This window comes from Ciconia boyciana, chromosome 2 (genome assembly GCF_034638445.1).
Source record: "Ciconia boyciana chromosome 2, ASM3463844v1, whole genome shotgun sequence".
Taxonomy (NCBI): Eukaryota; Metazoa; Chordata; class Aves; order Ciconiiformes; family Ciconiidae; genus Ciconia; species Ciconia boyciana.
Genome location: NC_132935.1, coordinates 27,491,825 through 27,517,055, shown reverse-complemented (window position 1 = coordinate 27,517,055; position 25,231 = coordinate 27,491,825). Strand labels below are relative to the sequence as shown.

Sequence of the window (25,231 nt, the reverse complement as noted above, 5' to 3'; positions counted from 1 at the left end):
AGCCTGGCCCACCTGGCAGTCCACAACCCTCAATGGCTGGAAATCAAGGGGGGGGTGGAAACGGACCTTCACTCGGAAAGGAAAAAGTTTCTTCCCCTGCTTCAGTTTTTGTTTGTTTCTTTAAGTAACAGACTGTTTCAGAAAAATAAACACACAGAAGGGCTCAGGGCAAAGATACATTTTGTATACAGCTTTAATGAAAACATGTTTTTCTTGTTAACACCTTGTTATATCCTAAAATCACAATACAGAAAAAACTGTGAATAAGGCTGTGTGCATAGACATCTCAGATTTTTAATGAAATTCACAAACCAACATAGCTTCCCCCACATGCTCGCCGCTACTACGGCATCAGCAGCTCTCGGTGTGCGTGAACCTGGCTGAGCGCTACCTGTGTGCTCTCCCTGCACGCAGCGCGCTGCAAGGACTGCTCAAGTACGGCTCTGTAGCACTAAACTCTTCTCACTGGGCTGAAAAGTGCACAGAAATGAGCTATAACTGTCAAAGCCACAGGCCGAGAGTATTATTTTTCATTAGAGATCACTTTTGCAGTCTAACAGACAGTCTGCTTTCGTACAAGCCAAAAGCATCAGTCCATAGACTGGCTAAAATATTAGAGGCATTACTCTGCACAGCCTCTCAGAGTTTGGGGTGGATTTTTGCTTCACTGCATAATGATTAATACACTGGCAAACAAACACTATCAGAAGCTTTTATCTGAGCAGCTTCATAAGGCCCTTCAGGACTCGACATAGCATGTTCCATCCAGGAGATAATATTTCCATTTCAAAAGACTTCAGCAGCTTCTTTCCAACAAAATTTCGTAATTTAATTCCCTGCTGAACGACGTCGGCTGAAGCCGCTGGGTTGCAGAAGTTAGACGGGATTCAGAAGACAACTGCCGCCACAGAGCTGGAGAGGAAATGCAGTTTCTGGAGGGAAAAAAAAAAAAAAAGTGTCACTTTTCTCTGATAATGACCCCAAAGTGACTCTGTTCCCTGGTAATGATCCAGAGCCCCACGTTTCTGCGATCTGCTGGGCCACCATGAAAGAGCAGCACATTGCTGTAATGAGTGACGGCAGTCAGAGAAAGGATCTTGGGACAATGCTGACTCTGGAAAGCAGGCGCTGGTTGTTTGGTGGGTAATGAAACCCTACTTGTAATGAGGAGACAAGAAAAGATGGTACTGTAAATTGCCAGTGTTTGAACTCTGAAACTCAGTGGGAGGGAAAAGAGAAGCAGTTTTTGTGAAATACCTTGTTCTCGGGAGTTTCAGAGAAAAATCCATGCTTTGGGGCACCTGAATGCTCACTCAGATCAACTCTTAAAGAAGAAGCTTGAATTCCCTCATCTATTTAGTGGCAAGAGGGGGCCTTAAAGCAGGATTTAGACCCACTTTATACCACATTATTAATATCAAGAAGCCATAAAAGACCTTTAGTGTTATTGCAAATCGGACTTTGAATCCCAACAGAGTACAAAAACTGAAGTTGAACTAGAATATCAAACCCAGACTTTGGCAAAGTTCAGAAACGAATCTCCCTTTAAAACTATTACTCAGTTTAGAAAATAGATCAGTCATCTGATATGTGAGCTGCAATTCCCATTAGCTTTGGGGAAATTCTTCTATTGATCTGGACTCCTAGCACAACTTAACTTCTGCATAATAATTACTGCCCTTGGAACATCATTACTTTACTATTTGTAAGGACAAAAGAAAACTACTGCAGATTTTATAGGAATAAAGTGTTTTGTTTCTCAAAAGGATACAGGTCTATCAAACCTGAGAGAGAATAGCCTCTGATGCAGATGGATAGGTACTATGTACCCACTCACTCCCTCTACTTCTTCAGTGCAGATACAGTAGCATTATTTTTAGCATAGCAGGTGTAGAAAAGGGTGGTTTTGAAAGAAAGAAAACAAGAAAACAAAAATAATGAATTATTTATGCAAGTTAAATCAAAATATGCTCCATATAAATGTTTAATCAGGTTTTCACCAACTTCTCTCCATATGCTCTGCTTTGCTCAACAGCAGATTTCTAATGGAATCACTAAATATATTTTAATAGCTCTGTACATAGTATTATGCAATTCAACTTCTGCCTATAGAGTTTTTTCATTCAAAGCTGCTACAGTAAGATAAACAATAAAGTCGCTTAGAGTTAATATTTAAAGAAAAGAATTAGTAAAAACTATTGAGGCATTTTCCTTCTACAGCCTATTTGTCACAGGCAAGTGTCACAGGAGGTGACAGTCATGCAATATATACGAGTACAATCATTGTGCCAATGCACATTGGGGCAGATGAAGGTCTGTGTCACATTTGAGAAATACAAGTCACATTGGTCTGACAACTTGCAGGGACAGCCAAAAGAGAGGTCACTCTGGCTCTTACATTAGGACTCCAGAAGGCACCAAAAGCCTCCACTGCTCTTTTTCCATCTTTCAAAAGCATTCAAATGAAATCAAAGCCAGTTTGTGGCTTATTACACCTGGTTCACTCAGTTAGCAGCTTTTACCCCACACAGCCATCTTTTTAAGAGTGCCTGAGAACTAAAAGCCAGTATCCTGGGTGGGCTGTCAATCGCCACTAGCAATAGCAGCTCCCCAACCAAAGCAAAACACCTACAGAACTCTTCTTCCTTTTCCAGCACACCAAAAGGCTGACACGCAAGCACTCACTCCCCCTTTCCAGAACATAAGCAATTCAATACCCTCAGCTTTCCCTCAGCACTAGCCACTCTGTTTCTTGTCTTCCTTTTTATAAAAAGCAGCTGGTCCCTGCAGATTAACAGAGCCCAGCTGCATCTGGTCTCCAGCCACTTAACCCCTTCTGAGCTGGTTCCTCATCCCTGCAAAAGAAAACAGGATTGTCAGCTTTCCAGGAGCCTCCTGAGGCTTGCAATAGGAGCATCCCTACCAGCAAAGACAGTATAGGTTTTAAACTGGGGAGAAAAGCTTGCCACGGTCTGAAAAGATTTTTATTTCGTGTAGTAAGCCTAACTCTTTATAGAGCTTAGAGACAAGGATGTGAGAGAATTAAGCAGACTTGGAAACAATAATGTCATACACAAATGCAGTAAGGATTTATGGACTTTATTTTATAACTTGTTGAGTTTGATGTGGAATGATCTCTGCTCTGTGACTACCTTAATTATTTTGTAAAACACTCTACTGTTATACTGTCGTTCTTTAAGCATGCTGTGTAGCGGTTAAAATGTATTTAGACAGATTGCGCACCTGTATGAAATTCTTCCAGGCTTTCCAGAGGCGACCAGAGTCCATATTCACAAGGGTTTATTCTTGGGGCTCGTGAAATCCTCAGAAACTTGAGGTCAATATTATATAGGTATTTGTGACGGCTGCAGCATTTAGTACCTGCTGGAGAAAATCACAAACATTAAACACTAGTAGTTTTGTCGAAAATATCTATGTATGAATTTAGCTATGCTTGCAGTAAGAATATCTTTAAAAATTCTACATTGGATATTTTTTTCACCAATATAAAGTTCTGAACAATCATTTGAAATTAGGAGTAAAGGTGTTTGACTAAAATGTATTTGCAGAGAGGGCTTCCCTCTTTAGAAATAAAGTGGTTTTTTGATATCTCTAAATGCAGAACAACCATCGATAGCTTAGGAATATGAAAAAAGGATAATGGAATTGAAAGAATAAAGGCCCATGAACTTAGGAATTTACTGGGATTATAGATCCAGTAACCTGTTGTCTCCCAGTCCTTCAGGTTGGTTTCAATTGATGGAGTTATTTCTCCAACACTGCAGCTTTCAGCTCCTGCTCCCACCAAAGAATTTCCTCTTTGGAAGGCTGTTGTACCCTTTCCTGGCAATTCTGGTGTGAGACAGCAATCTGCTTAATATCAGTTTTATTGTCTTCCACGTGAGCCATCTAAAGGACACTCAGGACTCGCGTAACTGCAACTAGAGCTGTTCTCCAGCTCCCTGAATAGGCACCCAGACAAGCTTGGATGCCGCCACTCATCTTTCCAGACATTATGTAGTTCGGCTTTCACTGTGATGGAAACACTTGCTGCGTCTGCGTCTCCTCTCTCCAGCCCTGGGAGGAACTGAGGCTGTCCAAAAGAAAGAAGCAGCCGCTCACAGCTTAGCCCAGCCATTAAGACTTTCTGAAAACTCAAAAGGTGTAGAGCAATAACCCATCACTCTACCCCACCTCAAGCGCATCTGGTGGGCTTTCCTGTCTTTGGCCACATTTTAGCAGCTCCTTTTATGGGACCCCAGCGGGTTGGCTTGTATCCTCTGGACCAGAAGGTTTCTCCTAACCTCATCTGAGCCAATATTTTTTCCACATGAGAGTCATGAAGTTCATTGCTTCATGATGTGCTTCTGACCCTGGGAAGCCCCAGAGCACCAAGAGGTGGAGACAGCTGTTAGTCTAGCAGAAACTGCCAGGTTTGCGAAGACCTTGCGATGGACCCAGAACATCAGTAGAAGTAAAGGGCCCTGGGGGAAGAGCAGACCTTACCTCAAGTCAGACCGAAAGGAGAGCAAAGGGGGAAGCAGGGAGGAAGAAGAGTTAAAGTGAGAAGAGAACAGCTAAAAAGTCTAACTCTGAGCCAAGGAGATCAGCCGGAGAGCTGCTTGTTTGTGCAGGGTGATAGCTGAGCTGAATTAAGGCTGGACTGAAGCAAATGTGAGGCAGGAGAGTATGGAAGGATCTAGTCAGGTTGGGAGGGAAAGGGGTTGAATACAGACATGTATGAAGTGAGAAGGTAGTACAGAACATGAAGTTTAGAAACTAAGACGAATATTCTTAGAAATGGAGTATTAATTGTTATTTTGAGTCCTCTCCTTCCTGTGGTGCTTATAACTGCACTAGCAGATTAATATACAGTCTTGCCCTGAGTGCAGAGTGTGTATGCTTTGCATAAAACAGGCTGGGGTTTTGTTAGGGAGAGGGGGAGAATCGAGTATGAAAGGCCTCAGAAATTCCCATCTGAATGATCTACTTTTGTTTCTGAGCAGAAAACAAATATAATCCAGAGTCACTGCAGTGTCCATCCACGATGCCCTGCAAATCAATGGATGCAAATGAGGAGCTGGTTAAAACCAGGGTGTTTTTAGTGGCCGAGACCCCGTCACTCACTGCAAAACCTAAAACGAAACTGCCCACCACTTCCTACACCCGCTAAGCAATCCCCTCCTGGTCTCCCTTCATTTTTCATCCTGTAATATTCAGATCAAAGCATTCTTGCCATACCGTCCCTTTTCAGAGTATAATGTAAAAAGGTTAATAGTGGAAGGTCACCGGGCTCTGTCTCTCACCACCTTGTCTGCTGCCATGCCTGGTAAGAGCACACGTTGCAGCTGGCGCGGGGCCGGGGCGCAGCCTCCCGCTCGCCCGGCGAGCAGATGCGCCGGGCTCGGTGCCGCCATCGGGGTGCACCTGTTGGCTTGCCACCATCTGCTAGCCAAAATGGTAAAAAGCCACACCCAGCGCCGGCCGGCTGGGGAGAGCTTAATCTCTTCCCCACAGGCTTCAAAACGGCGGCCACGGCACAGGCCACACAAAGGGGCGTCCGCACAAAGGCGCAAACCGGCTCGGCTCGGCCTCGGGGGGCACCTAATCTCCAGCCATGGCGGGGGGCTGCGGCTTGTGCTGACAAGAAAGGGCTCTTTAAATAAATCTAGAGAGCTATTACCTGACAAGAAAGCGTCGTATAAACTGCCCTTTTTTTTTTAAGAAAGAAAGGTATTAGGTTAACATGGATACTAATATTAAGTAAATTAAGCCGCGGTGGTATTTTTGAAGACTGTTTAGCAATGTGGAAGCGTTGTAAAGACGCCAGTGCCGGTCCTCGCTAATGGGGATGCCTTGTAAGCTGCATAGCTCGAACGCTTGCTTTGGAAACTGGAGACTCAGTTCAGCACATGCCACAGCCGTTTCCTATAAAGAATTACCCAACCTGCTGGTGTGAGCCCCAGCAGCCAGTGTCAGCACTCTCCAAAAAATACACGCTATGTGAAACCTGTCATCAAAGCACATAAAAATGCCTTTATTATCAAATTTATAAGAAAGCAAGAAATACATGAAACACAGGCAGGATTTATGCAAAAAATAAAGGTTAGTTCAGAAACTTCCCATTCCAATCTCTAAGTTAACCACAAGGAAATACTGCAGAAACTGGGACGTATAATTGCATGACCTATTCAGGCTCTGTTGTAGTGTTCATTTTTGACATATTTTCCAGCATTCAGTTTAACAGTGAGGCAATAAGACGGACGCAAAGACAGCCTGCTAACACTGAATCTCGTCTTGAGCCCTTCTTATGAAGCACCCTCAGTTTCATCAGGCTGCAGTAGCAGCAGCCTCGACACCTCCCTATTAAACGTACAAAGTCATCACCTACTCTCCGGTAGGTTACCGCCCAGTTTCACGCTAATCTAGGACTTAATTCTGTAATAGCACAAACCCGCCGATCTTTCCCGCCGCTAACACATCGGCTCATGCTGTGCTGGACCAGGACCATGGGCCCAAGTCTGCACGGGTGATGCTGGAAACTGGGGGCAAGGCTGGTTTTCACCCAGTCTCTGTGCTTGCAGGCAGTATGAAAGCAGGATCCCTGTCTCTGAGACTCTGAGCACAGCTACTTCGTCACATCAGCACCCTGTACTGTTTGCTTGCTTTTTTTGTCCACCTGTGCATTTATGCCCGAGGGCTACATGGGAAGCTCTCTGAGACAGAGACTCATCTTTGTTATGGGTCACTGCGCTACAATGGGACTCCAATTATTTTTTTTTTTGTCTTCCTCATCAGGTACCTCAATAAAAATATAGCAAATAAAATAATGACAATATTTTCAGAGCTGCTCATCACCCTTAGGCTCTGAAGCTGGGAGAATTATTTTGGTATGGAATATTTTTTCAAGGAAAATACTGGAAGTTTCTTAATTTGAAATATTTTAATTTAGAATCGATAAAGCAGTGGAGAATGGAGTAATGATCTTACATCCGGAGGGATTAGGACTTTTCTATCTCTAAATTTGCAGAAGCTATCTGAAGGCAAACATTGAATAGAAATGTATTAAATTACTGTGAGCAATCAAAATTTTTTAAGAAAGTTAAATATTAAAATATATAAATAAATTACAAGTTTTCCCTTTAAAATATGCACGAGGTAATTCAGAGCAAATGTTAGAACAAGTCCGTATGCTAAATTAGTTGCAAGGTACTCGTGGCTACTTTTCCATTTACGCTAATGATGAGAAATGTAAAAGGCCAGCTTCATAATTCAGACTGTTCATTTCAAGAGATTCCAAGAACACTTATGCTAGATGTGTCTGTCTAGCTAATCAGACAGTTTCTTCTCTCCTTTTAAGACCAAAACATAATTACAGAACCTGTAGTTCCAATCTTTTCATTTCCCCCACCCTGCACTAAAATATATTTCAATGTAAGGAACGCTGGAAGATGACAGAGTTGAATTAACACCCTTAAACTAAGCATATTGCATTCTCTTAAATCAATGGTTTCACTTCTGCCCTCAAGCAATATGTGATTTGTAAATTTGAGACATGCTACCTTTAGGCAGTAGGCAATCTCTTTAAAAACACTAAAGTAGGCAACATATGGTGGCACTGTGCAATATGAAATTGTTCTAAAGATACAAGTTTCCAGCCTCAGTGGTACAAGCCCAATTTTAAATAAAACATAGTATCATATGGCTCCTGCTTAAACACTGCAGTAAAAAAACCTGGCTATATGGTCATCCTCTAAACAACAGAGGGAACAGTTTACACACGTACACTTGGAAACCCACTGTCTATAAACATGCAGTCACCCACTACCTTTCAATACATGTAAATACTGAAATATGACAGCTTGCGTATTTGCAGACCCTTGTAAGCTCATGGATTTCTCTCTTTTTATTTTTATTTTTGGTTTAATCACAGAAACACAACCATGGGTATTTTTTGTTGTCAACGCATATGTGTATCTCATAAACCACACATTCTATGTTCACATTTTTCTACTGCTGAGACCAGCTGGGTCACATTAGTCATGTCAAAGCATGTCAAGGACTATAACATGTAATTCAGTCCAATGTTACGGTGAAGGTGAATCTGTTCCATTACCCACGCAGAGAGGGGATAGTGGTATTTTAGCTTGAGGACATGACTTTTTACTTAAGTTTGCTCTTATTGTCGAAGGCACTTATAAATTCCCAAAGCATAACATAACTTTTTATCCATTGGTCACAAGGATAGGAAAGAGATTAGAGGAGGAAAATATGTTTTAATATTAGTCATCAATGATCTGATCTGGTAGCTTAACAATTGATTTGAGAAAGCATAGGACTGGACTTGGAAAAGAGAAATTATTACTGTGCTGGTATGTACACAGCTAGAGCCCAATTTCTATTCCTGGTTTTGGTGTTACAAAAACTGTACAATTAATTTGGTCTGTAATTTAACGTTGCATATTTTGTACTTCACTGTTCTTGTCTGGAAAATGGAGAACTCTTCCTCATGAATAATTTTCTTGTAAAACATGGGTAAAGAAGGTTACATGAAGGATTTGTATGCTTCTGTCTTTGCTCTGTAGCCGTTGTGTATTCTCCTTCCCACAGGTGGACCTCAATAGGAGGAGCCTGAATGTTCTGCCCACTGACAGCTCTAATCAGTCATTAATTATAAAGGCATCTTGCCTTGATCAGGTTGTCTCTTAGGCTCAGACTCCTACAGTGATTTTATATAGTGGTCGGTGGTAGCGGAGGCAGCTGGACTGCATGTTGGTAAGAAAGCGATGAAAGAGTCACTGGGAGCCTGGATTTCTTCTGTATAGGAATCTTACAAGTTGTATGCTGCGCTATCAACGGTGCCAAATTCATCAGTTGTCCTCAGCCATAGACACTGGAAAGGAAAGTAGTGCTATGCTCCTTTGGGAAGCATGGAATTGGATTAACCAAGACCGCTTAGTGGATGCATCAGCTTATTCCTGTGGCAAACATATTCTTTACAGACAGATGACCTCTAGGCTAGTCCTTTGAAACTGGATATTTAAAGGTGTTTAGACATCTAATACTCATTGACTTCAATGAATTTGGACACATCCCTTTAAAATTCTGACTCTTATTCATGTTACTATAAAAGGGTTAGGGCATGGCTTGTCCAGGGCATGTTCAGTCCCCATCCCCACTTGATCATCTTCCTCAGGGATTCAGCAATGAAAAATCATGGATAAGAACAATGAAAAGTCACAGATTACCTGGAAATGTTTTGTTAATTCTAGGAGGTTTTCTTTTTTTTCTGGTGAAAAGCTTCTGAATCCCGCCCTGTTGGGTATTTTCAGCAACCCCAAGACATCAGAACATCACTGCGTGTTGGCATGCATCTTCTGCTGCAGTGAGGGCCTCCTGGGGCAGGCCAGTGACATGGTGCCCTCATCTTGTCTAGACCGTGGTGCCACTTAGGGTAATTAGCTAGGGCAATTACATCAGTTCTGTGGTTGGCATGTGACCTGGCAGTAAAATAAATATATTATTTAAACTTCTTTTCTCGGGCATCATCTACATTCAAGTCACCTTCAGACATGCCTTGATGAGTACAGCAACCCCTTTCTTTGTAGATTCTAAGTCAAGCGCAAAAAGCAAAACTATCTTTTCTGTCATAGGCTTACATGTGGGTCTCTCCAATGTGCCTCTTCCCTATTTTGAAAATTTGCACAAGGTTTATTTGAGTTAGTGTGCTCTATAATGGCTAATCTTATTACAAGCATTCTTAACCAGGATTTTTCATCTGCTGCTTCCACCTACTTTTGCATCTCACTTGTTGTTTAAGTATATTGTGTAATTATTGTATCTGTGACTTCTAACTAAATTTTTGGAAAGACAGATGGGCTTCTCCTTTTGCACAGCTAGGTATAGCTGTGCTGAAGTGTAATGAGTTGGGAGCTTTTGCAAGAGATATTGATCTTGCTCCCACTTTTATTTTACTTGTTATGGCACTAATTGTCTCAGGGTTGTTTGCATGATAAACAGAAGAATGAGATTACACATGTGGACTACAGTCAAAGTAATGATGCCAGGTAAATATTTTGTCACTACTATTAATAATGGCAATTATGGAGTCCCCTTCACTTCAGCAGAAATAAACACATGTAAGTCCTTACAAAAGACACATTGCAACTTGAAAAATTCAAGACCCAGAGCAAGTTAGACCTCATATTGTAGATGAGTCAGGAAACAGCAACGTGATATGACTTTTCTCCATGGTTTTGTAACAACATGAAAATGCTTCTGTTCATGGGATGTATTAAAAAGTTGTATGGTTTGACAAATAGCCAAATACAAGGTAATTAAAGGAGCAGCTCTACGATCCTTACTTAAACCGGATAGTTTCTTACTTTACTTTGACTTCTGATTTTTCTTTCCAAATAATGTCTTTTTATAGCCGCTGGTAACATAACAATGCTCAATGATAAAAGAGAGTCAAGTTTCAGTTTTAGCTTACAGAGCCCTTTTTGCAAGAGTTGAAATCCAAAAGGAATTTTTGCTAACTTACAAAGCTTGGAGTGCAACTAGCTTCATTTTTCAATTAATTAGTGATTCACCCCACACAGCCAATCTAGTATTTGGGTACATATCTTTGGAAAAGTTCCCAAAAGCAGCACACAGTTACCACGGTTACACCCACAAGTGTATGAAGTCTACCTGGAAATGACCAACCACATGTTTAGCTGGTCACCTGCACACACAAATGCTGTGACCTGTGAATACAATGCATTATAATGATGTACAAAAACTATATTTGCTGTGAATAAAATTAGATGAAAGAATTGCATGCAGGGTTGCAAAAACCCTGGCAATATTGTCAGACAGAGGACACTGTGAGAGTTCTCCTCCTGCTCCTGCCCCCTTCTGCTCCCACCCATAGAAACCAGGAAGAACTAGATAGCTATTGGATTGTGTAGCAAGTTAAGTGAGGTGTTTGATTAGATTCTCAAAACTTCGGAGCAGATTGGCCTGCGCTTACATTTTCACAACAGGATCGGGTAATATTTGTGGTATTTCTTGGCAGTGGCTAAGAATTGGGTGAAATGTGACAGTTTTGATTAAATTTTATCAGAGCTCTGGGACTGTTCAAATGGGAAAATCAAAGAAAAGTGAAATATTTTTAATATTGCAATAGATACATATAAAATTTGTATGTCCTTTTATGCAGAAGTGGCTTTGACAGAAATACTTTTCAGTACAGAAAATGTTCCTATTCCTGTAGAGAACTGCCCCAAACCTCCAAGGTAAGCATGTCTCTATGTGGAGAATACACTGCAAAGAATAGGTGGTAGATTTGGTAAGTGTCTCTTTTTTGTCTCTGCCTAACACAAACAGGATCCCACATGTGAGCTTTATTTCAGACCTCTCATAAATACAAAGCAGAGGAAATGTTCTCATAAACCCCTGCAAAGAGAAGCCATCAAACTTCACCTCCGAGTTGTAAAACAGTATCATATGCTTCAGGTACTATGATGTATTCCTACTTGCAAATGTCCTTGTGCTGTCTGGATTTCATAAATCAGATCTCAGAACAATAGAAAATTGACATAGAAGGAGCCTGATAAACTGTCCAGTTCACCTCATTTCCACTGCCGCATGTTTTCAGCTGTTTTGTCAGCCCTTGTTTCAAATGGGCCAAGTGGTGAGGCTTCCATAATATCCCTTACAATTTTATTCCACTGTTTAATACATCTCATTGTCTGGGAATTTCTTCTTTTTGTACAGCTTGAAGTTCCTCTGCCTTGATTTCAGCCAATCGTTTCTCGCAATATCCCCTCTGTACCAGGCATAAATATTTAATCTTTCACTTGAGGTTTGGATCGTTTCAACAACAGTCAAAAGGAATTGAGCATTTGCATGGATAACAGAAATATCTGGAATCATTATAGCTAAGGGCAATGTGGACTTTGGAAAGGAGGTAAAACCCTTGTTTGAGAGTTTTGACCACCCTTTTGCTACCAGAAATTATAAAGGGTTCTTCCTGAGTGCAGACTGGGTCTTGTCTGACTGCTCTGATGTTCTCCAGCTCTCCCTGTTCCCAGCACCTGCTACGGGCCACCCCTGAGATGGAGTGCTTGGAGTATTCTATGATTTCGGGGTCCACAAGGACTTCAAAGCCTGCTCCTGTCTGATAATTCCCACATTCTTATGACAGAGAAATGGGAATTTCACAGCAATGGGAAACATAAATCCTGTGAGTTTTTCAGTGATCACCAGTAACTCTTAACTGTTGTGCCTGGATTCACAGGGAAGAAAAGAGGGAAAAGCTTTTAAAGGCCATTCTATCTTTATTTAATCATTTACCCTACTTAGACACATGAATATTTACTACTATTCATGTCTGTTCTTAGAGGTCTGCACCAACATCATAACTTCAATCTAGAGTCAGCTGAAGCCAGAAGCTTCACGTGTGCTTGCTCACTACTCTGAGCACTAGGAACTTGTGGTGTCTTACCACACTTGAAATTCTTCCCCACTCTCCACAGTCCCTAATAATATCCTGGACATGTACCTTCATCTATATTCATGAGAGTGCAGATGCAGCCAAATTAGTGGCAGCAAAGCACATTTTATACTGTAGAAAATACAATCTGTCTTCTTTTTGATTTTTTTATAAAAAAAAAGTTTTATTTAAAAAAAAATCAGACAGTAAGATTTAAATTCAGCACCACCCGTTGCAAGAGTCTGTTTAAAAATGCACAGCTGGCTTGATGATGAGTGACAAATCAAAAGTCAGAGTGAAACTTCCCAATCATCTGAGCCCTTGCCACCCGATTAGCAGAAGAAAAACAGGGCAGATGGAGGGAGACGCAGCAGTTCGGAGGGAACAGATGGCCACTACGAACTTGATATATGAAATTAATAACACTTTCTCAAATACAATTAGTAGCAGGAATACATTACCTGAATTTTCATAACTGTGAGCAAGCTGACATTAAATGAGGTTTTTCAGATTAACAGTCAATATAGCGTTGATATTTGGAGAGAAATAAAAAATTATATGGAAAGTAATAAGGACCTTTCTGCTTTTTGTGCTATAACTGATTATGAGTGCCCAGCTGTACAAAGCCTGCATGATTCTATAGTTTGAAACTCCCCAGATATGTGCTTTTATGATTAACTCATTTATTTCTTAAACCAAAGACAGGCGCCATGAGGTTTCACACAGATTCTGACTGTGTCATGAGAATCTGTATTACGCTGAAGGCTTCTTCCGTCCTTACAGCCAAAGGCTTATATCAATCTGGAATATAATTTTCAGAAATGAAGACTGGTTTTGGAAATCTAAACTGAGATGTCTTAATATGTCCTGACTTCCTGTGTTTCAACACCTTTTGAAAATCAGGTCCATTTAATTTGTCTTTAATTGGGCATCCAAAATAATTAGCCTGCTTTGAGAATGCTGATTCCTGCTTTTATAGATATTCTGTACAGAGGGGACAGGATTCAGAACAAGAACAAGGAAAAATATGTAATACATTTCAAAGCCCGGCTCATGGCTTGGGAAGAAACAACATTACAACACTGCGCATAAGCCCGCTCAGTGGATGGCACTGACATACTCTGCCTGGGTGGGTGGATGACAGGGATCTTGCTTGGTTCCCTACAAGCCCTGGCATAGCTAGAAGGATGATTTAGTACGTGTTTCTTTAATCACATCTACTGCCACTTTTTCATAAACCAGCGGTGGCAGAATCAGCTGAGAGGTCATTTTGTCAGCTAAGAAGAAAGTGTTACAAAGAGAATGAATAAAAACAAATACTGACACTCTCCTAAGGCAACAGAAGTAAAAATTATTGTCTTCAAGCTAAAATTGGCCTTTCCAGAGTGTGTGCATACATGTGCATACATACACCAAAGAAAGCATTTTCTTTTTCTTCATGAGCAATTTTTTATTGCAGTGCAAGAACTGTGATTGGAGAACCTTAAATTTGGGGTTGGATCCTGCTGTCATTCATATTCGTTTATCAAGCTGAAGTTCAGATGTATAAAACGGACATTTTGGAAAAGCTAAGATGGGATTGGAAGCGCAAGAGTTATGTAGAAACATTTTCCTGAGATGGTCTGAAATAAACAATGTCATTTTTGGTCTACAGCAATTAAACAGTTTGTTCTGCATAGAACTCTCTTGAAAGGCCTAAGGGAACCTTTTAAACCTTTGCTACCTGATACCTGGGATGATAAAGAAATGTAGTTGAGTTTCTTCCTTTCAATGCCACACAATAGTCACTTTTTTCTCCCTTTCCTCTCTGTTGTGTTATTTTCTTTATTGTCGTTTCCCCAGCCATAGCCGACAGATGCAAATGTAATTTGTTTATGAATCACAGCACATATTTATGTGAATATACCATATGAATATGCTTGCAGTATGATTTCAGCTGGGTGAATACTGCAAAAGATGATTTGCAAACACTGCTATGAATAAAGGGCATGATACAAAGCTCATTGCGATCCATGGGATGACTCCCGTTGGCTTCCAGAAGTCTGGCTTAAGCTCTAAGCCAAGACTTTCCATTCAAAGGAATTCTTGCTCTCCGGTTGTCTGTTGTTCATGAGTGTTTATCCAGGCAGAGCTTTGTACATGCAAATACTGGGGAGAAGTTTCTACTTGGGGTAATGCACATTCCTGCACAAATACATGAATTTTTTTCTATGACTACATATGGTCATATGGAAGTGTTATCAACACAAGAATCTATGAGTAATTGTTATTAATAACGGATACAACAATGAACTATGGAGTCATGGACACATGCATTTTATCTAGTTCTTCAAACAAAGATTTTTCTGTCCCAAACAGAGCTGTCAGTCCAAGATTAGGAGGCAGCAGAGCTGCATCTATAGCAAACAGGTAGAGCCTGGCCTCATGCTCCCTGAAGTCAACAGCACATTTCCCACTGACTTCAACAAAGGCAGGATCAAGACCGTTCTCAGCACTGTAACTTAAAAAAAATGTTGAAAATAGAAATGAACTTGGGGTTTAGGTTTAAGAGTTTTTAAGTATTTCCTGATTCCTTTAAATTTCAGTTCTGCAAGGTGTCTTTTCAATGGACGTTGAACTCATAGGACCTTACAGAATTGGGCCACTGCCAAAGGGCATAGCTGTTAATCAGTCTTGTATTCATGGACAACATCTATTGTCTTTACTCAGATAAGCACGATTTGGCCAGAAGTACCATTTCTCACACCAGACACACAACAATATGATTAGCATCAAACTCTAATGAACAGTAATGAGAAAAAGTGTTCCAACAACAGAATGAAAATGCTTTTTAGTGCAAATGTTAAAGCATCTCTTTTCAGATTCTCACTGCCAACGTTTAAGTTGCAGAATTTGGTAATGTTTATTCTCCAACTCTGGAAACTCCTTACAACTGCCTTCAGCCTTGTCTTTTTCACTTCCTTGCATGGCAGAAAATATCTGCAGATGACGATACAAACTGGCACCAAACAAAATCTTTCTATGTATTTAAACTTTTGCTGTTCGCTTGACTCAGTGACCCAGCAGTATTGTCCAGAATTGCATTAACCAGTTCCAGGCAGTGGAGACAAAAATTCCTTTCATTCGTCAACAGATAAGGAGTTTTGACAACTCTCCCTTGGGAGCAAGAGGGGAAAAAAAGGCAAGAAGAGATTACAATGTAATAATGCAAAAAGCACAGTCAAGGAGCCAAAGAAAGACTGAAGGAAACTGTAGGGCTGCCTGGGCAGACAGGGAGACTGCTATCAGAATTGAACAAGAGAAAATCCAGATCCCCCTTCCACTCCTCTACCTGTTTCTTCTCAATGTCACTATCAGTGAACACAGTGATATAAAACAGGTCCAACAAGTATTCCAGTAACTCCTCAGGACCACCAGGGCAAAACCAAAAACATTCAGGGCTTGACACTTAACCAAGGCAACATGCCAAGCTTATCACATGTGAAAAAGCCTTGTAGAGGAAAATAATCATCTTCATGTTCACAGGGCCTGGGTGTTAACTCTCCAAAGAGTCTCCTGTATTTTCCACTCTTTTGACTATTGCAGCTGAGGGGGTTATTTGCACAGAAATTCAAACATCTGAACAGATTTCTATTAACTACAGAGCATGGGAAGGAGCCAGAGATTTCTCCTTTGCATCATAGCACTGATTAGAGACAGGGCGTTTTCTTGTTACCACAGAGGCTTGCGTGATGAGATGGCCTGAAGCATGGCTGACTTTCTATGTGATCCAAAGATCACTAGAGGAGCTGAGCAGAGGACAGCAGTTCCACTTTCTCACAGCCTTCAGAGTTTCAAAATGTTTTTGTTGTTTTTTTTTTTTTTCAGTGGAATATGGTGAGGAAAAAAACTTTTCAAAAACATTATGAAAACGGCTTGTGTCAACAAATTGTAGTGACCCCAGACCAGGAATGGGGCCCCCTGCCCAGCTGACTGCCAGTATTTGCTTCATGTCTTTCTCCACCTCTTACGCCTGGAGCCTCCAGGTCCAATGCCAACACATTTGGTAACAACACCTAACTCAAAATGTTCTTTTTGGCTCCTACACAGGCTTTCCGGGAGGGCTGGTTTTCCACTAGCTGTGAACAAGGAAGACCCAAATTCAAGTTCCTGTTCTGCCAGATTCAGGGTATGAAAGATGAGACTCTACTCTCACATGTAGGACTTCCCCTTTGTTCCCCTCTCGCCACATCACCCAGAGCAGTGGCACACAGAGAGAGCTCTGTCGTAGCTCAGTGTTGCTCTGTTACGTTTACTGCTAATCATGAAGGAACAAAGCTTGTTGCTAAGCCTCTTGTAGGAGTAAATCAGGGCAAACTTTGAGTTTAGCACCCAATGTTATTTGAAGGTAACATGCAGTTCATTTGCACCTGAAGATGCATGATCCTGTGCGATGCTGAAGGCCTCGCATCCTCAGCCCTTAATCACAAGTAAGTGTTAGGCATTAATCAATGTTAATTACAAATATCATACACACAGACATGCAGCCATTCAAGAAAATATCACTAATCTTAATTGGGTGCTTCCAAACATATTAAAATTGTGGCTTCTTTTCTTCCATTGAACACTACTTTATTTCTCCTCATTAGATTCCTACCAGCTGTATCTTAAGTTCCCCTCTAATATAATTCAAAATTCCCCTTGCATTACTTTCTTTTGAGTGAGGACTTGATTCTCTGAAATACTGCATATGCGCTGAGTACTTGCTGAGTACTCAGCTCTTCACAACTCAGTGATGCTCAGTTCCACAGAGTATCGGAACTCCTGGTATTTGAGAAATCATGATAATTAGGAAGAAAACTTACAAATACTGTTCAAAGCCACAGGTTTATTGCACCCCACCTGCATTTTGACTGAGCAATTGAAAGAGGTGAAAGCAAAGATGAGCACAATGTTTGCATATTCTCAGAGAAAAACTTCATGAGACTCCTTTCTGAGGGGATATGGGAGTTGCATACATTATTTCTACCTGATGCTGGAGGGACATTGAAATATTCATTTAATCAGCATCTAACATCAGCAGATTTCAGAGCATAAACTTTAATTTCTCACTGGAATCAAATGGAATGACACTGACAACTACAAATAAAAGGGATACAGATTCACAAGCTGCCCCTGCTAAAAACATCAATTGCTTCAATCCTTTAAAGAGGATGTTTATGAGCAATGGGAATGTCAACAAGTATCTGAGGATGAGGATCCAGTAGGATTACTGCTGAAGAAACATGGCTTGGTTACTACACAGAAGATATCTGTTACATTGGTAACATGCATTTATGAAACGTTATTGATCTTTTTCTGCAGGCAAAGACAGCATTAGTTAGGAAACACTTACTTACTTTGACTCTGTTATTTTCCTTACCAATCTATTAGAGAGACTCCAAATACTGAGGGCACTGTGATGGCTTTGTAGAGATCACCTTGGTCTCTGCCCCACATCATGTAGCCTCTAAGCTAAATAGCAACAGCTGGAGACTGGAAGAGATACAGTAAAATAGCTGTATTTTTTACATATGTCTTATGCTATGGGTTTGCAATGATGTATTATGTAGGTAAATAAATACCATAGTCCTTACAGGTAAGTCAACAAACTGAATGAAACTGATGGTTCTGCAAGTGAGAAGCAAAAGGCACTAATTCCTTGGCTGATTGTTTTGTATAAAATCACGGCTTAGTAAGAGAAAGCCTTTTCTTTGTCTTTGAGGAAGAATAATCAGACTGACAGCTTCAAGCAGAACTTCCTAACTCTTTCGAGCCAGTAAAAATGTTGCTTTCTGACTGGTGTCCTTTTTGCCTAATTGCTCTTCCTAGGGTTTCTGTGGGTGGTGAGTTACCCACTCATGGAGCACACCTTTGCCTGGAGATAGTCTGAGGATCCCTCTTCTGACCTTACTCTTTCTCTTCTTCCATCTCCGAAGAATTTGCTTTCCTGTGTTCCAGTTTCCTGGCCCATCTGCTGCCCTCCCACACGTGGCAGAGGGCAACAGATGGGTGATAATCATGCGGAAAAAGGCAAATGGAGGCCATGCGGAGGGGAAATGCAGCTCTGTGGCATCGTGCCCTGGCAACACAAAGCCACCACTAGTCATCCACCGCACACACACCGCGAATCCGTCAGTGACAAGTAAGGCGTGTGGCTGCTTGGAGTAGGAACAGTTTGGGACACTGCCAGTGCTGGGTGGCTGGTTTCCACTGGTAAACATTGTCATTTATGGTACAGCATTCCTCAGGAGTAAGCGAAGCACACCTTGTCCACCTCTTCAAGAAAGGCTCATCCTCCATTTTTATATGAGGGCAGAGATTATATTTCATGGTGTCTCATTTAGTGCTCCTTTAGGACACAGACACAGAGCTAAATGATGGGGTAAGGTCAGTGAGCTCTGATGCTGGAAGAAGGCATGCACATAGCAACAACTGACATGTTTGCACAGGTTTGAATCCTATAGGTTTGACCTGGAGTGCACAGCAGCTCATCTGCTTCTGATGACAGCTTGCTAGGACATGTAAAGTCATCGGCAGGAGGTGACAGAAGAGACAGACTTGGTGGTGTCAGTCAGTCACAGGATGACTATGGACTAACATGGGCTAACAAGAAAAATACAATAAAAAAAGAGGCAAATGTGGTATGAGGACATTATCATCTTTTCAGCAGGGGACGTGTTAATGCGTATATACTGGAAAGATCTCTCTGGTAAGTTGGTGCATGGCTACCTCAAGAAGGTAAATGAGGACCATTGCTCATATGGTCCATTGGTGGCTTGCAACACAAAGGCCTTGGACTTGATAGCCTTAAGGTTTATTTCCAGTGGAACATAACTCACATCTCTAGGAAAAACCTGCAAAATCAACTGCTCTTGTTAGTGAAGAGTAACTTTCCAAAATAAATGAAAGCTAGCAAAATTACAGCTTCATCAATCAAACAAACAGTATTAAACTTTTTAAAATGTTTGAGTTGCTGACATAGCTGTACAACTTTACACTAGATCCAGAAATACTAACAGATGACCCTTAATACTGTGCACAAATTTCTTTAACAAGTGTAATTTGCCTATTATTTTTTAACTCTGAAATGGTATGTAGTATATACCATTTGTTAGCCAGCAAGTTGGAATACAATGTACAGATGGGGTAAATATGTTGTGCAGTTGTACATGCTGTATTACCATATGTTTGAAAAGCCAAGTGAACAGAGAAGTTTAGGTTTGCTCCCTTCCAGCCCTGAAACAGTCAGGGGTTAATGTAAATACTGCTATATCAGATAGGCAATATCATCTGGAAAACTGCAAATAAAAACTCTTGACTGTTAGGACAGTGCATACAACCTCCAAAACTTTTCTTGTTCTTAAACAGTATTTTTACTACCCTTGTTTATTATCCTATGGACAAGAACTTGTTCATATTTCTACCTTACACATACATATACACTGTATTTGAAGGGTTCATTTTTCCATTGTTTCTTCCCTCATGCTTTCTCATACTTACCTTTCAGTTACCAATATTTTAATACCAGGATTTGAGCAATAAAGGAGATATTTCAAGAGGATTTCAGAAATATGGCTTAAAAGTGATGCTCTCCAAGGTCTTGGATCTACAGCACATAAGTAATACTATGGTTCCCGTATAGTTTCTGTATGGAGTAAGGTGCTCGGAAGTGAAGTTATGAAATAGAAATGATATAAAATGAGCTAATGGAAGGAAAATACACAGAGGCTAATGGCAATTGATTACACGATTTGTTATGACATAATTATCAGCTAGTCTGAAAGATCTGCTTGTTCCATAAGACCATTTTATAATAACCAATACCAATAAGATTTTACCACTGCCATGCGCAGAATCAAAACAAGGATGAGCAGTACCAATCTAGAATGTTTTTGGTGGTTTGACAAGGTAAAACCAATTTTATTTTTGCTATCCAGTTTCATTGACAGTAATTTCTTGTCCAAAAAGTAAAACCTTTGCATTCAAGATTATTTTCCAAGTATAACAGTTTCAGATGTTTAGTTTGGCTGGAACTAAATTAGAAATGTTGGCCACCTGTACGAAGAAAAATAAGACATTCTTGCAGATGGAAGTTCTGAGCTACGATGTGGTGTTCTAAAAAAAAAATCTTTTTTGGGTGCAGAGAATGAAGTAGGTAAAATACAGACACAAAAAAAATTCTTTGTGGACATTTTTGAGTGCAGGGTAGATGAAACGGAATGAAAATCTATAAATGTTCTCATCTCCAGTTTCAAAATAAATAGTGAAAGAATCATATCTTGAATGCTGTAGAAATGTACAGGACACTATTGATTACCCTAAAAGGAACAGTCTTGTGCTAGCAAAGAGATGGATGAGATACTTTATATGCTCTTGAAGATGAGTGCCCTATAAAACTGGAAATTTGCAGTGTGTATATGGTAGTTCTCATATACAAAATGGTCTTTCAGCAAATGAATTATGATGTGTCCAAATGACTCATAGGGACTTTGCCACAGAGCAGTGTATTTGAGAAAATTGCTGCCACAGAGTAAATATTTGTGTTTTGTTGATTAAGAGTAACACGGCTGGCCTCTGACTTTGCAAATCTAATGGCAACCTCAGGGTTAACGAATGAAACCAATTCCCCCTTGCTCTCCCTTGTCTTGCTCTCTCCCACACGCACAAATGCACACCAAGTTTGTGCAAAAGACCCCACTATGGTGATGCTAATGGGAAACAGCCAAGCAGATCTACATACCAGCGGTACACAGGTACTAAGGAAATGCACGGAGGACTTAGGAGACTCACTCCCCCAGAAAAAGCATAGCCTAACCAGGCACAGTAAGGAACACTTTGAGAACTGCACTGCCTTATCACAATTAAAAGTTCTGTATGATAATAAAAAAATGCAAATGAGTGGAAGAGATGCTGGGGGGAAAATTAATTCCAAAGAGAAAAGCAATCAACAAATCAGAAATGTTCTCAAGCTCTGTAACCTGCACGTGAGAGGAGAGTAAGGACCTTGGTTTGGTGTGTGACCTTAACATCTCTGCTCACAGAAAGATTTTGCTGGAAATCTTGCCAGGTCAAGCTTCTTTGGGAGGTGTCTGGGTCCTCTTTTTCTCAGCCAGGCCCGAAATGTCATACTTCATGTGATGATTTTGCTTGTTTGCCTTCTCCTGATGCGTCACGCTACAGAGACCAGCCATGGCAGAAGGAAAGGAAGGATGAAAAAGCAATGGGAAAACCCCCCAGGCTTGCCCTCAGTCATCCAACAAATTTGGAGTGATCCTCCAAAGTGCATCCCCAGGGGCATCTACAATAGCTGCCGGCCTCCACAGGGCACGGGCATCCTGGGCACGGCTCTGCCCTTGCACTTACACTCCTGTGCAAACAGCCAGGTCGGGCAGGGCTCCTGCAACAGCCCTTTCCCACTGTTGTAGCTGCCAGATTTATCACCTTGGGGTGCACGTATTCTGCTACAAAGGGGACTCAATCCCATAGGGGGTCATTCCCAGGACTTTGAACACTTTAGTTGTAAACAGTGTTGGAAACTGAGGACGCCTTTAGCAGCTCCGCACTTTTAGGTAGGGTTATCATCCTACTCGGCAAGAAATTCCCTGGGGAAGGGGTGTCCCAGGGTCCAGCTCTGATTTCTCTGATCCCTTAATGCTGTCCAAGTTCATTAAAACACCTGAAGAAAATGATGTACTTCCAGAGGCAGTATAAAAAGGAGTCTAGCTGCTGAAGCCAGTGAGAAAATAGAGCAGGTGTGTGCTTACAAAAGCAAAAAGAAATCTTACAAAAGGCAAAACAAATTACAAATAAATACATGCTTAGAGGAAAAAACAGCACACCTCTTTACTGAGACACCAGGCTAGAACACAACCCTCGCAGCATGATTCAGCCTGGTGGGCATTAATCAAGGTGCTTCTTATTTCTTCTCTTTTCCTCCTCCTGCTCCACCTCCCCATACTTTTCTTTTCCCTCAGAGCAATTCTGTAATAACCATTTACTTTAAATTCCAGAAAAAAGTTTATACAGTACAGGGAAATTTGATTAGCAAATTCAATCAGTTCTATATCCAGGAAAAATAGATAATAATGATTGTACAGCCAACAGATACCAATGAATTACTGGTTAATCCATTCTAATAATGCTGATCTCTTCCCAGATAAAAGGAAAGGTTGGATAATTATATTTTTTCCATTCATACAATTACATTTTGTTTGCAAGTTTCTTGAGGTTCAGTTTGCAAAGGCTTTAGAGACAGTTCTCTGTACCTTACTTGCCCACTGTTTCTGAGATGACATTAGGCAAACTGTCCACATGATGAGATTACGTTGGCTTTTATGTAATTTTCATGCAGGAGTCCCAGGAATGCTCTGTGCATTTGATATGCCCAAACTCTAAAAACCTCATCTTTGATGGCAGAGCAGACTCAAGGTCTTTCAACACTGGCACAGCACAAACTTGAGAAGGGTTGGGGCACTCCTGTCACAGGAAGAATGGTTCAAAGGAGTTGAACTGGGATGGAGACCAGCATCAGAGAGTTGGGCTGTTTGGTCCTTTCTGCTGCTCAGATCACAGCAGGGGCAGCTGACGACTCCATGAGGAGCCAAAACTGGATGCACCCCAACTCTTCCTTCCCTGGCAGCAGCAGCAAACCTGACTGTGAACTTGGCTATGGGACAGTTAAAGATAGATTGCTCTCCTGAATAGGAATGTCCTGGACATTCTTCTGAATCCATAATGTCATGAAAGCCCACTGGCAGAGATCTAATCTGAAGGTTTAAGGTTTGAATTATGAATGAAAAATGATATATGAAAGCACATATAAAATAAAATGAAAAAACCAGTAGCACTGTCCTGTAAATAGTGCTTAGCAAACAAAATGTACAGTCTTTATTATGATATAGTGATCTCCATTTATCTGGAGATATCAATTCTACTCCTACTCATGATGGTTTACATGTTCTTAGAAATATCTATATTTAGTTCTATCTTAGAAAAGAAGTGACACTTAAAATAAAGGAAGTGAAAGAGCATAAATAGCCTAACTGGATTTACTGGAGTGGAATATTACTTTAGTAGGACCGCTACAGAGCAAAGCCTTGCCTTTCACATGAAATGTAAACTCAAGTCCTCTGAATGTAGTTTCACAACCCAGGCTCTGAATTTGTTTCAGTGATTTTGCTTCTGTGTCAAACCCATAAAGATTTTCCAGATTCATTTCAGATGTGAATGAAATCTCCTAGAAACATGGTTAATAAAACCTGATGGTACCTTTATGATTCTCTCAGCTGATGGAAAAGCCTTATTTCTATTGAATCTCAGTCCTTACTCAACCTTGAACCTAAACTCAAATTCTAGGCAAGTCAGACTCAGCACTTTTTCCTGCTTTGGTCATCGTTGCACAAAAGAGATGGAAAACTGTCCAGGAAATCTTGCTGTTGAGCAGAGAGGAAGAATACGAAAAAACATAAAAGCCTCTCAAACCCCTTGTCATTAGCAGATTTAACTCTTGGAGAAGTGTTTCTAAGGGTGTTGGTTTGGTCCATGAGAAGCACTCATCCTCACCACAGCATGGATGATTTGTACACACAACTCCCACCTCTACTAGTAGAAAAAGTCCACATCGCCTTCCTCAGACATACACAAATCAAAGCACTACACTCCACAGCTTCCCTCCCAAGAGCAGAAGACAATATTCATCTGGGTGCACAGGGAAATTTTTGTAGTCGGTTATTTAGGTGCTTCTCTGCCTTTCAGGATACAAAACTGGAGCTGATGGAGTACAGTGCACTTCAGGATTTTTTTTCCTTTTTCCTTTCAGTCTTTTAAACTTACAAAATAAAAAATAATTATCCCAGGAGAATGTTGTGTCTGTGTAATTTTTTCCACTGTATCGATAATTACTGTATTTCACATGCTCCTTTTAATTACATAATGCCTGAGATTAAAATTCAACAGCCTCTCTCAAAGAGAAAGTGCTTTAATATCTGGAGTGCTGCTCCTGTAAATTGGCATCTGAAAGATAGGCTAAAAAAGGGGCATAAATACTAACATTCCCATTCTTCCTAACCGACTGCAATGCCAATATGCTGCACCGACTCTTTACACAGACCTCCCACATTCTTGATAGGATGTTTTCTAGCAGAGTGATCCACAAATATTATCATTCAATGACAATACAGTTTCATCAAGGTACGTCTCAATCCACAGGATACAAGCCCCACACAACAGACGGAAAATTTGGCGCAGTGATGCGCACACTGCGTGTGTTACTTACTGGTTATTGCAGTGGTCATACCGAGTCCCGTATGGCGTTATATTAACGAATGGCATGCAAGCACCTTCTGTTGAAACATCTGCGACAGGGAAATTTCAGGCATTTTTCCAGATATTTTTTGTGCTCTGGACCAAATTTTCATTAGGGCTATAAAACCTGGCAGGCAGCATTGTTGTGTATGATTTTTTAATAAACTGGGACATGCCTTTGTTAGAGGAGTGAAGAAAAGGGCTCTTTAGAGACTTCTTCCTATTACAAAAAGTTCAGAAAACATGACAGCTCACCAAATAGTGTCTCCTAACTTTTTTTTTCTGTCTCCTCCAAGTGTAAGATTTCCCGCTTCTTTAGATGTATACAGAGATTTACAGGTTTTGAAATGAAACCAAAAATGTAGATATTTTTTTTTTATCTCTCAGATTAAATGATTCCAACAGTGGCATTACTTGAGACTGTGTTCA

The 25,231-nt window shown here is 40.8% G+C and overlaps 1 long non-coding RNA gene across 1 annotated transcript in view; it reads right to left on the bottom strand.

Annotated features, from left to right (window-relative positions):
- Nucleotides 1-330: 330 nt before the first annotated feature.
- LOC140646868 (uncharacterized) overlaps nt 331-25,231 on the bottom strand; it is a 28,637-nt gene continuing 3,736 nt past the window's right edge. The window contains exons 2-3 of the long non-coding RNA XR_012040590.1: nt 3,244-3,384; nt 331-932 (exon numbers count right to left, since the gene is read on the bottom strand). This is a non-coding gene — a long non-coding RNA (uncharacterized lncRNA). The remainder of the gene's footprint in view (nt 933-3,243; nt 3,385-25,231) is intronic.